General features: G+C 40.2%; 1 long non-coding RNA gene and 1 other non-coding gene across 2 annotated transcripts in view; both read left to right on the top strand.

The window, feature by feature from the left end:
* The window catches only part of LOC138371291 (uncharacterized), a 239892-nt gene that overhangs the window by 107866 nt on the left and 116667 nt on the right, over positions 1 to 15359 (top strand). The window lies entirely within an intron of this gene.
* TRNAV-CAC (transfer RNA valine (anticodon CAC)) lies at positions 2646 to 2718 on the top strand. The gene has a single exon. It is a non-coding gene; the product is annotated as a tRNA-Val (tRNA).

Below are 15359 nucleotides of genomic sequence, written 5' to 3'. Positions count from 1 at the left end.
TGAAGTAGTCCTGGTGGTGTAGTGGTTAAGACTCGCCTGGCGTTTAGCTTGCGCTTTGTCCTGAGTTCGTATCCTGGCCGGGGAGGATTTACTGGACGCCGCCAATCCTTAACTATAGCCTTTGTTTACCCCTACAGTAAAATGGGTACCTGGTTGGTATTCCAGGGAACATAGGACTAAGGACCTGCCCGAAACGCAATGTGTGCTAGTGGCTTTACAACCATGTATGAACTCCTCCATATATAAATAATAATAATAATAATAATAATTTTTTTTTTTTTTTTTTTTTTTTGAGATATATACAAGAGTTGTTACATTCTTGTACAGCCACTAGTACGCGTAGCGTTTCGGGCAGGTCCCTGGAATACGATCCCCTGCCGCGAAGAATCGTTTTTTCATCCAAGTACACATTTTACTGTTGCGTTAAACAGAGGCTACAGTTAAGGAATTGCGCCCAGTAAATCCTCCCCGGCCAGGATACGAACCCATGACATAGCGCTCGCGGAACGCCAGGCGAGTGTCTTACCACTACACCACGGAGACTGCAATATAAATAATAATAAAAGTAGTTACAGAGCTCAAAATACCTCGTACCGTTTGGTCTGAAATCATTGATAACAGGGCAGTCAGAGATGTTACAATATTCCCAGTGTTATGTTTAGGCCGGAAGTTAGTTAGTTTAGTTCATTTATTATGCACCCCATACCCATCTTGTGGGCGGTAGTGGAAAGGGTTACAGAGGCACATAATGGGCTCGGGGACTGAACCCCACAATTCATTTAGCTAAGCAAGTTACAATCTTGATGAGCTAGTTACAAAATTCAGTATAAGTCGTCACATCAACAATGGGTTCGAGATCGACCACAAGTACAGTTTCTAAATTAAGCAACTGACATATGTGGAGAGCTAGTGTCACAACACAAGTGTCACAATGCCCTCGCCGATGTTTGTAAACACAGCATCTGCTCCCCCTCCTCACTCCCCCCCTTCAACTCACCTCGGATCTCTAGCTTTAGAATTCACTCAATCTATGGCTCCCTGTTTAAACTTCAAACCTCTCCGAAGTAATCCATGGCTCCAGAAACTGCACAACCTTGTGAAAATGCAATCAGAAGCTATTTTGGCCCTCCAAGACACAGTCACCCGACAACAACATACCATAGACTGCCACCCTAAATCGGTCCATAGAATTACCCCAATCAACCCAAATCAGGCCAAAACTACACAAATCGTCCTAGCATTACGTAAGTAATGAAGAAATATGGCATATTTACTTACTATAATGTTGGTGCTACACATAGAACATGATCAAACCTATTTTTACTCTGAAATAATCTAATTTCATAACGAAATTAGACGTAAATATGTGAGAGGTGACGCCATAGGAAGTCGACGGTCCAAGCGACAATTGTGTGGAGCGACTTATCCAAGAAATATGGTCGCCAGGAGAGCACCTCCACAGTATCTGTGGAGGTGCATTCGCACCTCCACAGATATCCAGTATCAGCTTTTGATACTGGTGATGGCTCAAAAGGGCCACTACTTACGGGCTATTCATGCTCGTGCCACCTTTTGAGTGGCTTAATCTTCATCAATCAATCGCTCTCTGAAGCCTTACAAATTATTTCTCCTGCTTCCTGCCACTCGCTCCCGCTCTCTGAAGCCCTAATAACAATTCCTTCCGCTCTCCGAATCCCTAAAAATACTTCCTCCTATTTCCTCCCGCTCTCTGAAGCCTTAAAAACACTCCCTTTTGCTTCCTGAAGCCCTAAAATCAGTTTTTCCTGCTTTTTCCCGCTCGCTCCCTTTCTCTGAACCCTTAAAAACACCTGCTCCCGCACTCTGAGACCCTAATATCACTTCCTTCTGCTTCCTATAACAAATTAAATGTTCCAGAGATGTGTAAATATTTAATTCAAAATGATCTGCTATCCACCGCTGCCCACTGGAGGGGGGTTCTGGCGTTCCGCGAGCGCTGTCATGGGTTCGTATCCTGGCCGGGGAGGATTTACTGGCCGCAATTCCTTAACTGTAGCCTCTGTTTAACGCAACAGTAAAATGTGTACTTGGATGAAAAAACGATTCTTCGAGGCAGGGGATCGTATTCCAGGGACCTGCCCGAAACGCTACGCGTACTAGTGACTGCACAAGAATGTAACAACTCTTGTATATATCTAAAAAAAAAAAAAAAAAAATTGTGACACTAGCTCTCCACATGTCAGTTGCTTAATTTAGAAACCGTACTTGTGGTCAATCACGAACCCATTTATGATGTGACGACTTATACTGAATTTTGTAACTAGTTATCAAGATTTGAACTTGCTTAACTAAGTGAATTGTGGGGTTCAGTCCCTGAGCCCATTATGTGCTTCTGTAACTCCTTCTACCTCCCACAAGATGGGTATGGGGTGCATAATAAGTGAACTAAACTAAACTAAACCTCTCATGTTATCGTGACGTCATACACCCCGTACACACATAAAACAGGATTTTCTCTCTATTTTCGTTATTAAACCTTGTTTAATTTATATAATTACTCAAGCAATGTGTTTTGATCATATTATATCGCTGAAGAAAAACTATGTGCATCTTTGGTAGCAATTAACCGGATTTGGTCCATATAATAACAGGTCGCTATACTTCAGGTTTCCGTAGTGTAGTGGTTATCACGTGCGCCTCACACGCGCAAGGTCCCCGGTTCGATCCCGGGCGGAAACATTTGACTTTTTAAATGTTTGTTTTCATAACCTATTGAAATAAACTCAAAGTGTCCGACCACTTGGGTCGGACAGTAGAGCGACGGTCTCGCTTCTTGCAGGTCGGCGTTCAATCCCCGACCGAGCAAGTGGTTGGGTACCATTCCTTTCCTCCGTCCCATCCCAAATCCTTATCCTGACCCCTTCCCAGTGCTATATAGTTGTAATGGCTTGGCGCTTTCCCCCCTGATAGTTCCCTTCCCTTCCCTTCAAAGAGCTAAAATTAATAACAAAGAACATTGACAATATTTATTAAATCATAAAACTTATACCAATTTGTAATTTGCTAATACTACATTATACTAATTATTAATATTGAGAGTCATATAACTATGCATTGTGGAGCAGAGTGGCGCAGTGGAAGCGTGCTGGGCCCATAATCCCACTAGAGGTCCGTAGATCGAAACTACGCTCTGCTACAGTCTAAATTTTTCCTACCATAACAAACCAAAAGAAATGTTTTTATCTTTAATGATAGCAATCCATCCTCCTGTACATTTTGTAACTATGTAGAGCATCGTACATATAAATTAAATATTGACGTAATGGACAATTACATAGTAGAATTTGGTACTATTCACCTTATAGTCGGGAAAAAATACAGCTAAAACCAAACAGATATATTTCTAGGCCTAGTATAACATATATGTACTATATTTGGTGTCGGAAAATCCGACACCATTTAATATTACATGCAGGCAGATAATATTGCTGCTGCGTTGTATAAACAAGTTAACCCATAGAAAATGTAACATGTAGTGGAATTACCGTCTATAGAAAACGGAATATCATTACCACATACTATTATAAATTCACCACCTATTATGGTGGGAATTATTCTTAAATACATTAGTCTTTGGACTTTACCATCATAAAAACAATCTCATATAAATTAACTTAATTATCAGAATTAAAATAGAGTAAATGTGACCCTTCTATCACTTACTATCATCTGGACAATGTAGGCCAGTAGCGTCAGTTGTGAGGGAGTGGTCAGCCATTGTTATTGTACTTAGACCAGAGGCGCACGGGAGCATTTCGGCTCCTGTTAATTTTACTTGGACGAAGTGTTATGGAAACCAAAGGTGTACCGTCATCAACACGCTGTCAACAAATACAAGTTAAGTGTTCTGCCAAAACCCATTTATCTATCATTTGTGGCCATTAATGTCATTAGATAGAGTGAGCCGGTTAGATCACGAGATCGCCTCATACTAAAGGTAATTAAGCCAGGTCTTTATGGTTCCTTGTACAGTCTTTTCTCTGATATAGCTGTCATATATTAGGATTCTGGCTTTACAGCTAGTGCCCTTTTGACAGGTCAAGACGAGGAAGCATGCTTTGTGTACCAGTTACTGGGTGATGGAAGCTACCTCAAAGAGGATAATTTGGTGTCAACATCCTGGTTATACCTGGTGGACTAAGGCCTGCTGTACAATAAGATAAGGAACCTCTTCAATGTATGTAGTCTAATACTGTAGTTTGATTGGCTGCATATATATAAATTCAATATAAACCCCCCCTAATGTGTAAAGGATCGATTTGTGAGATTATTGCAGAAATACAGTCCACTTATCATCATACAAATTGCTATTGAAGTATACAAATTAACGTAAATATAAATTCTATATAAATTCATATAAATCAAATAAATATAAATTTCACAGGTCGGTTCCCACATTATTTGGTCCTTCGAAACCGAATTATTTGGACCTTCGGAACTGGATTATTTGGTCCTTTGAACCCACATTTGGTCATCTTAGTACCGGATGAACCAGTTAACCAGTGGATTCATTAAATATACTAGTGCAGTGTGATTTATACAAAGCCAGCAGTCAAAGATGGCGGCGTTGCCTCGAGCGAGTTCACGAGCCCCGCTCAGTTCAGATCAGCCTCATCAGCGGTTTCATGCACACCCACAGATTTGGTGGCGTTATTCTGTGAAATGACTGCGCTAATATTGAAGCCAGCCAAATTAGTGGCTGTGTTGCGAGATTGTTCACAGATTTCGTGGTGTTAAATTTCGCGAGAGATTATCCACGAATTTTGTGGACTTTATTTCGCGAGGTCACTAATAATATTTAATACTTCTAGATAATATTAGAAGTTTCATAGAGGCTAATTAAGAGGCTATTATCAATAATTGTGTATATTATTTCTCCAAAATAGAGAATTATTTAATATATATTGCACTAGTGATCACAGTATAATATTTACCAATTGCCAACCCACAACAGGGTAGGATATTACCATTGACTAGTTGAACTATTTATTGTTCATCCTAGTCCCATTATTACCATAGTCTAGTTGTACTATATTGAACAATCTAGCACCATTAATGAATGGTACAGACCCTATTTTGGGTGTAATTTTTATCAACTCGAGTTGAGTTGTATATATAATAATTTACTTATGATCATTACACCTTTGAGTGATTAATTAGTGTATTCCATCCTAGGGTGATATAGAAGAGCTAACCTAAAGGTACTTCCAGTGACACTGGTTTATCACTCAAATCATTAGTGTGTATGATTGTATATATATAATGTGTATTAATTTTAAGTGCTAACCACTAGTAGAGGTAGGATTACAGCCTAGCGAGTGCAGAAATTTACCCTAGGCTACCATTAGTACTTGCTCACAATTTATGAGCCAGTGGTGCCCAATTAACAAGTCACCATGACTAAGCCACAGAAAGCAAAGTGTGCTTTAGTAGCAAGCAAACGTCAACTGACAAGAGATCTCGACCAATATGAACAGTTGTTATATGAGCCTGTAATTAATTATCGTCGGTTGAAAATACCACTATTACAGATTCAAACCCAATTGCATATATTGAAAGCAAATAGGAAATCTTACCAAAATCAAGTCCACGACGACGTAGTAGTTGAAGATGTGGAACAATTCCTGTCTGACCTAGCACAATATGAAGAAGAAACTCAAGGCAGGTTGAAACATTTACACAGGATAATTGAATCAGAACAATTAGTCAGTACATCAAATAAAGTAGATAATGTTATGGATGATCTGGATCTTTTTGAGAATAAATGTCAAGCCAGATTAGATCCTTTAATCAACAAGGATAAAGCTTCACCCAGTAAAGCTTCACCCACTACAGCTTCACCCAATATTATACCACCAGAAATTAAGCAGTTCTCAGACAATTTATCCACAGTCTCTGTGGATTCTGAAAACCCAATACCTGAGGCTACTAAGTTAACATGCCTCGAAGCTAGAGGTGAAGCTGAACCAGTAGTAGAAAATGTAAATGAAAATAGCGACAGCACTAATTTCCCAGTCCAGCTTCCTAGGGATAATGCTGGCAATGAGAAAACTGTCATACATCTAGTACTACAACTGCTAGATTTACCTCAACCTGATCAGACTGCTGACTCATTACAATCCTTCAGCATGGAGTTTGAGTCACTACTAAGAACATTCAGTCTTAAGGCTGATATAACTACTAGTGAATGGATGACCAAAGTAGTCCTTCAACGAAAATTGTCCAGAGATATACTAGATGAATTATATGCACATCAACATAACACCATCCTGACAGTACAGGACATCACTGAAGGTTTACATTCCATCATAAACAAACGACGAGCAAATGAGAAAGTTAAAGCCTCATGCAAGCCTTCAGAAATAGAAAATAATAGTCAATTAAAGGGTAAAACAACTACCCCAAATAAACGTCAGTCAATTACTCTAACATCAAGTTGCAGAAAATCTGACAATGCAGCAGAATCCTCCAAGCCTACTGTTACTAGTTCACCCAAACCGGTAACTTCCAAACGTGCAGTAGGCTGGGGGACATGTATGTTCTCCAAAAAGAAACATTCAACATACTGTTGTGCTAATTATCCAACCAGAGACACTCGTATTGAGCGACTCCAGGAATTAGGGAGATGTTCAAGGTGTCTCAAGTCACACAACATAGACTATTGTGATACCCAATTCAACACCTGTAACAGGTGTAGAAGAGGTAGGCACCATGCAGCACTGTGCAAATATACGAAATTAACGTATTCAAGACCCAAGGTGGAAGATTGCATTCCCACCACAGTACAGTACTGCAAAGTGCAACAAACAAAGAGTGTCCAATCGGCAAAGTCTAAAGGTAATACGACTTTGCCTACTGCCCAAATTACCATCCTGAATAACAGGGCCAAGGTCCATACCCGTGGGTTGTTTGACCAAGGATCCCAGAGAACATTTGTCACTAAAAGGCTGGCAGATGAACTACAATTAAGGCCTGTAGCCCAGATGTCATTCAATATCTCAGGGTTTGTAACAGATGCAGGACCTCAAGTCTACCAGGTGGTACAACCATCAGTACGTATAGGCAGGTACGTCTGTAGAGTACAAGCCATTGTGGTGGACAAAATACCAGTAGACCTACAAGTTCAAGGTCTGAGAGCAACAGCCAAATTCCTGAGAAATAGAGGAATAAAATTGGCAGATAATATTAAGTCTGATCACCTCACCGACTTCGGTCTCCTTGTAGGGACAGACTATTGCCATCGATTCATCGGTAGCCCTACTAAATATCAGGGCATAACCATGTTAAAATCTGCAGGAGGTAAATTACTCTCAGGCCCAGTATCAAGCCTGAGTAGACCTATGGCTACAGATAAACAATACCAGTAGAAATCTAAATTTGTCAGCTGATTATATTTCTCCAGTAGCATTATACTAAGGAGATTACAGCTGACTATACCAACAGAGGTTGATGTTAGTATCATCATTTAAAGCTGAAGATGAGTTCATGAGGCCTCAGTGGCAAATCAGTGAACAGTAGCCTAAAACAGCTACAAGTCACTGCGACCAGTTTCACTGAACCCACTGCAGTCTCAGAACCATATTTTACTTTAATGATGAGCTATTCAATCCTCTGAATCAATTAACTGAATTAAACCCCAATAAATCTGATGACTGATTTGATACATTTATTATTTAATCAAGATGTATTCCATGGGCCTCAGTGTTTATATATCAGTGACCAGTTACCTGAACAAACTTCAAGTTATATCTAATGTCACTGATCTCACTGCAGTCCCTGAATCATACTTGACTGTAGTACTTGATCACATTCAGTCTTCTGGGTTAAATAATATGTAATTAGGCTTGAATATTAGCCTTTCAAGAGTTAACAGGGAAATGAAATCGCATTAGACTTCTAACCCCTGCAACTCTAGTACGGGACATCCGTCCTGTACGAACAGATGCACAAATGTGTGATTACTAACTACTAACATCAAATTAATCTAATAATTCGAAGGAGGAGTATCGGTGTTCGTCAGTTCTAAATAGGACTTCGACCCGTGAGCAGCCCCCTGGGGAATTATGTCGGAAAATCCAACATCATTTAATATTACATGCAGGCAGATAATATTGCTGCTGCGTTGTATAAACAAGTTAACCCATAGAAAATGTAACATGTAGTGGAATTACTGTCTATAGAAAACGGAGTATCATTACCACATACTATTATAAATTCACCACCTATTATGGTGGGAATTATTCTTAAATACATTAGTCTTTGGACTTTACCATCATAAAAACATCTCATATAAATTAACTTAATTATCAGAATTAAAATAGAGTAAATGTGACCCTTCTATCACTTACTGTCATCTGGACAATGTAGGCCAGTAGCGTCAGTTGTGAGGGAGTGGTCAGCCATTGTTATTGTACTTAGACCAGAGGCGCACGGGAGCATTTCGGCTCCTGTTAATTTTACTTGGACGAAGTGTTATGGAAACCAAAGGTGTACCATCATCAACACGCTGTCAACAAATACAAGTTAAGTGTTCTGTCGAAACCCATTTATCTATCATTTGTGGCCATTAATGTCATTAGATAGGGTGAACTGGTTAGATCACGAGATCGCCTCATACTAAAGGTAATTAAGCCAGGTCTTTATGATTCCTTGTACAGTGTTTTCTCTGATATAGCTGTCATATATTAGGATTCTGGCTTTACAGCTAGCGCCCTTTTGACAGGTCAAGACGAGGAAGCATGCTTTGTGTACCAGTTACTGGGTGATGGAAGCTACCTCAAAGAGGATAATTTGGTGTCTACATCCTGGTTATACCTGGTGGACTAAGGCCGGCTGTACAATAAGATAAGGAACCTCTTCAATGTATGTAGTCTAATACTGTAGTTTGATTGGCTGCATATATATAAATTCAATATAAACCCCCCTAATGTGTAGAGGATCGATTTGTGAGATTATTGCAGAAATACAGTCCACTTATCATCATACAAATTGCTATCGAAGTATACAAATTAACGTAAATATAAATTCTATATAAATTCATATAAATCAAATAAATATAAATCTCACAGGTCGGTTCCCACATTTGGCCTCAGTTAGCATGTAATAGAATTAGACCTTGGATGGTAAGTTACGTTAGGATTTATGAGAAACAAATACAAAGGTTCGGGCCAACCTTGCCCGAAACGCTTGGCGTAATAGTGGCTTTAGACATTGTATGTACAAGCTCTATCTATAAATCCCACAACATATTTGTGTCTCACCTTGTATGTATGTACTTTACCTGAATAAACATTTGATTTGATTTGACAAAACCTTTGCCGGTTTATCCAAATTCAATAATACCAAATTCTGCTATCCAATTGTTCATTACATCAATATATGTACGATGGAGGATGGATGTGTTGCTTATAAGCACTGCTATTAATATATCATAAGCTCCTACATAGATTACAGACAGAAATCACAATAGCGTGATGCATCATATGAACAAATCTACAAGGGCCGTGACGAGGGTTCAAACCTACGTCCGAGAGGATCCCAGACGCTGCCTTAATCGACTGAGCTACGACATGGTAAAAGAATTGCAACCAGAAGTTCTACTGACCTTACTTGGATCCTGCAGCCTCTCCGAGACACAAACCAGGATTTTACAAAAATCCCCCCATGCACCCGAGCTCTGTCAATAAGCCGTTCTACCTCTTCGCTCTTACTTCATTTTGTAAAGAGGTAGAACGGCTTATTGACAGAGCTCGGGTGCATGGGGGGAATTGTGTAAAATCCTGGTTTTTGTCTCAGAGAGGCTGCAGGATCCAAGTAAGGTCAGTAGAACTTCTGGTTGCAATTCTTTTACCATGTCGTAGCTCAGTCGATTAAGGCAGCGTCTGGGATGCTCTCGGATGTAGCTTCGAACTCTCGTCACGGCCTTTGTGGATTTCTCCTACATAGATGTTATTACTGCACGGTTGTCTTAGGTTTGCTATTAATATAATTGCCGATATTTCTTAAAGTATTACAATTCGGCGGACACCGACGCTCCCCTACCCAACATGACTCATCTTGGAAAGCTGGGCGAGGCAAGTCCCACCAAGTGTCTGGTCACCATCCTCGGATAAACATTCTATTTTATAGATATAGGTTATATAAATATATAGGGGTTACCATCTTTGGTTGCGTTTGTAGGGACCCTCGACCTCGAAGAAGACGACATGCAGCATCCTGGGAAGCCTTGTGGGGCACCCGCGCACACTTATATATTGTCTTTTCATACCATCCCTATATTTTTTTATTTTGTCATTATATTTTATTTAAAATTTCATTACACAAAAAGAGTTACAACATTGGTTACATTCAAAGTAAAAGACTTCTTATTACAGGTTGTAGAGTTCCTCCAATATATAGTTTTTGTGTTAACTAATACTATTACATATATATTATTACCTATATCTTCTAGTCGTAGAAGTAGCAGACATTCATCAGTCTCAGGAGACTATGGAGTTGTGCTCTGGTTGTCGGTCTGGAGTAACCTCTCCAGGGCACAAAGCCAGGGTAGGTTGATACGGGGGAGAAGCTGTCAACCATGCAGCAGGTCCCCCCTCTCCACGGCGCCGAAAGTCTCCAATGGAAAGGCAAACGCCAATATGATTGGTTCCAGCGCCGTCGCAGGAACTGTGAGCTCCGGAGTTGACCTGGAAGCTGGAGAAGGGACTCATAACCCGGAGACCACCGTGGTCGGGGCCGGAGAAGAACCACCCCAGCAAGGGCAAGAACGACCCCAGCCTCCTGAAGCAGAGCCTGGGGCTGCTAGAGCCCAAGGAGGAGGACTTCAGAGTCCCACACCTACGGGTTCCAGGCGTAGTTCAATAACTAACTGATAAACATAACTTTAATATTGATTCATTAACTAAGTTCAATAACTAATTGATAAACCTTAAAGAACTGGTGAGAACAACTGTGTACACTTCAGTTTGCTGAAATTTATTAGAGCTGTGCTGCTTATAAAATACGTTTGTGTTCGATCCCCGATGGTCCCAGTGCTTGGGCACCGTTTCTCCACTCCGTCCTCTCGATTCTTGCAAGGTCTGCGTTCCATCCCCGATGGTCCAAGTGTTAGCTTTCCATTCCTTCACTTCGTCCTTATATATCCCAGATGATCTTAATATTCCTTCCAAGTGGTATATAATCATACTGGCCTAGTACTTTCACCTCATAATTACCTTACCTTACCTCGCTTCCTCAGAGACTTTTCCTTCCTGATTTTGTCTTCTCACGCCTCAGTTGTCAGTTGATGATGTATGATGAAGTGGATGAATGTATGACTGTTGAGTTCTTCATTAAGCAGGAAGAGTCGTGGCCAGACTGGGAGGTCGGACCCGGTGTTAAGGGTGTTAACACTGAGGTGTTCAGGGTGTTAACACCCGGTGTTCGGGGGTGTTAACACCGGGGTGTTCGGGGTGTAAACACTGGGGTGTTCAGGGTGTTAACACTGGGGTGTTCAGGGTGTTAACACCGGGGTGTTCAGGGTGTTAACACCGGGGTGTTCAGGGTGTTAACACCGGGGTTATCTTGAGGTTATCTTGAGATGATTTCGGGGCTTTAGTGTCCCCGCAGCCCGGTCCTCGACCAGGCCTCCACCCCCTGGAAGCAGCCCGTGACAGCTGACTAACTCCAAGGTACCTATTTACTGCTAGATAACAGGAGCATTCAGGGTGAAAGAAACTTTGCCCATTTGTTTCTGCCTCGTGTGGGAATCGAACCCGCGCCACAGAATTACGAGTCCTGCGCGCTACCCACCAGGCTACGAGGCCCCTTCGAGGGGTGTTCAGGGTGTTAACACCGAGATGTTCGGGTACTCACCTAGTTGTGCTTGCGGGGGTTGAGCTCTGGCTCTTTGGTCCCGTCTCTCACCCGTCAATCAACAGGTGTACAGATTCCTGAGCCTATTGGGCTCTATCATATCTACACTTGAAACTGTGTATGGAGTCAGCCTCCACCACATCACTTCCTAATGCACTCCATTTGTCAACCACTCTGACACTAAAAAAGTTCTTTCTAATATCTCTGTGGCTCACTTGGGCGCTCAGTTTCCACCTGTGTCCCCTTGTGTGTGTGCCCCTTGTGTTAAATAGCCTGTCTTTATCTACCCTATCAATTCCCTTGAGAATCTTGAATGCGGTGATCATGTCCCCCCTAACTCTAATGTCTTCCAGCGAAGTGAGGTTTAATTCCCGTAGTCTCTGCTCGTAGCTCATACCTCTCAGCTCGGGTACTAGTCTGGTGGCAAATCTTTGAACCTTTTCCAGTTTTCCGGCTACCATAGCCTGAGTGATAACCTGCAACAGCCTTGAGAGCTCGGAGCCTCTCTTTATACTGACGACAGAGTCTGAATATAACAGGACCATACAGTGGCACCTCAAGGCCAAGGTATTTGAACCTGTTAACATAGTCAAGCTGGGAGCCATCAGACAGTTGCATCTTGCGAACGTAGCTCCTCCCTGCCTGGGTGGGCGCCGATTGTGTATCTTTTTTTTCTCTGCTGAGATGACTAAACCTAGGTCCTGACATGAGTCTAATACAGAGTTAAAAGTGTTAAGAATGGTGGTGATGCAATGATGCACACTCCTTCCATGCATGAAGCCATATATGGTTCTTATTCTATGGAGGAGACGCTAAGCGTGCTAGTGGCTTTACAAGAATGTAAAATCAACTCAATTTCTATGTTCTCTGTTAATCCCCAATGTACTTTCTTATATATAAATAAATAAATAAATAAATAAATAATAAATAAATAAATACTGTCAATGATATAATCGATAATTTTATACATTTTATGATAAACATTTTAACCCAGTTTTATCCAGTGCTCCCACATGTCCCTTAGGCTTGTATTTTAAATTATTTATGTTACTTAGTCTATAATTGTCGCGCTATCACGGAATAAATAAATTCCAGGGACACATTCTAAACATATCAAAAAAAGTATTTAAATGTATTTAAATACTTTAATAATAAGTATTTAAAGTATTTAAAGTATTATAAGTATTTAGTAATAAGTATTTAAAAGTATTTAAATTATTTATGTTACTTAGTCTATAAATGTCGCGCTATCACGGAATTATAAGTATTTAGTAATAAGTATTTAAAAGTATTTAAATTATTTATGTTACTTAGTCTATAATTGTCGTGCTATCACGGAATAAATAAATTCCAGGGACACATTCTAAACATATCAAAAAAAGTTTCAAAAACTGTGGGCATTCTTTCTAAGATCAGATATTATGTACCACGCCCTGTCCTGGTGACTCTCTATTACTCCCTTATCTATCCATATCTCAACTATGGTATTTGTGCTTGGGGCTCTACTACCCAAAATCACTTACGTCCTCTAATTACTCAACACAAAGCTGCTATTAGGACAATATCCAATTCTGGCCCCAGACACCACTCGGTACCCCTACTTAAATCTCTGAATATGTTAGACATTAAGTCACTGCACATTCTCTCATGTGTATTATACATATATAAAACGCTAAACTATAATGCCAATCCTGATCTCAAAAGCTTCATAGAAGGTTGTATCAGAACCCATGAGCATCACACCAGAAATAAATACAGTTTTGATATTCCTAGAGTACGACTTAATCAAACTAGAAATGCTCTACAAATCAAGGGGCCCAGAACGTGGAATGACCTTCCCAACCATGTTAAAGACTGTACCTCTCTCAACCAGTTTAAGTTAAAAGCGAAGCTATACCTAATAAATTCCCTGTAACCTACCTTACCCTTCTATTGTCATCCAATGTCTGTTTTTTTCTTTAAAGAGCGCTGTTTGTCGACATAATTGTATTTGTGCTGCTTTTGCATCTATGTTTTCATTTCTTGTTTTCATTCTACTCATTATGCTCAATTAGTATTAAGCTTGTCATTTAAGTTTATCATGCCCGAAACGCTTTGCGTAATAGTGGCTTTAGGCATTGTATGTACTAGCTCTACCTATAAGTCAAACAATCCTTGTAAATATTTATTGTATGTATGTACCTTACCTAAATAAAATTGTATTGTATTGTATTGTATTGTATAAATCCACATGTTGACTTAGATATCTCTGAAGTTACACAGTTTATGTTATTGACAAATTTTAACATTCTCTGTGATTTTTGTTTGACAGAAAACGAGATACATTTATGGGGTGACTCTGCTGGTTAGTGACCTTGACACCTGTTGTACGAGGAACGCTCAATGACTTGCTATGGATCATATTAAACTAACAATTAACAATACCCAAATTGAAAGCAGAGTAGTTGGAAAATTATTTTTGGTCTTCACATTGACAAGGAACTGAATTTCACTTGTCATATACGAAATATAGCAAAAATAAATGTCTCAGACAGTAAGCATCGTAAATTTATTTATTAATTTATTTATTTTATATATACAAGAAGGTACATTGGGTCAACGACTCAAAAGTCCCCAGGTATAAACGAAATTAAATCACGTTATAAAAGAACTGGCAGATGAACTGTGTCTCCCACTGAAATTAATATTCAGAAAATCTTGTATTAATAAGCTTAGGTCTACACAGCAATATGCTGCTTCGCTATTCTATATGATGGATTACAAAGTGTAGATCAAAAACTAGCCACAAGTTCATCTAACCTCCCCGCCTCACAGGAAGGCCAGTCATACACGGAATCAGGAGAGAATATGGAATGCCAGGCTGATCCACCAGTACACTAGCACAAGAATATCTTCCAATACACGTAAGTGTATGAAGTAGTCCTGGTGGTGTAGTGGTTAAGACTCGCCTGGCGTTTAGCTTGCGCTTTGTCCTGAGTTCGTATCCTGGCCGGGGAGGATTTACTGGACGCCGCCAATCCTTAACTATAGCCTTTGTTTACCCCTACAGTAAAATGGGTACCTGGTTGGTATTCCAGGGAACATAGGACTAAGGACCTGCCCGAAACGCAATGTGTGCTAGTGGCTTTACAACCATGTATGAACTCCTCCATATATAAATAATAATAATAATAATAATAATTTTTTTTTTTTTTTTTTTTTTTTTGAGATATATACAAGAGTTGTTACATTCTTGTACAGCCACTAGTACGCGTAGCGTTTCGGGCAGGTCCCTGGAATACGATCCCCTGCCGCGAAGAATCGTTTTTTCATCCAAGTACACATTTTACTGTTGCGTTAAACAGAGGCTACAGTTAAGGAATTGCGCCCAGTAAATCCTCCCCGGCCAGGATACGAACCCATGACATAGCGCTCGCGGAACGCCAGGCGAGTGTCTTACCACTACACCACGGAGACTGCAATATAAA

The sequence above is a fragment of the Procambarus clarkii genome, chromosome 35 (assembly GCF_040958095.1).
Source record: "Procambarus clarkii isolate CNS0578487 chromosome 35, FALCON_Pclarkii_2.0, whole genome shotgun sequence".
NCBI lineage: Eukaryota > Metazoa > Arthropoda > Malacostraca > Decapoda > Cambaridae > Procambarus > Procambarus clarkii.
The sequence above is the reverse complement of the archived record's forward strand: the minus strand, read 5'-3'. Positions and strand labels throughout refer to the sequence as shown.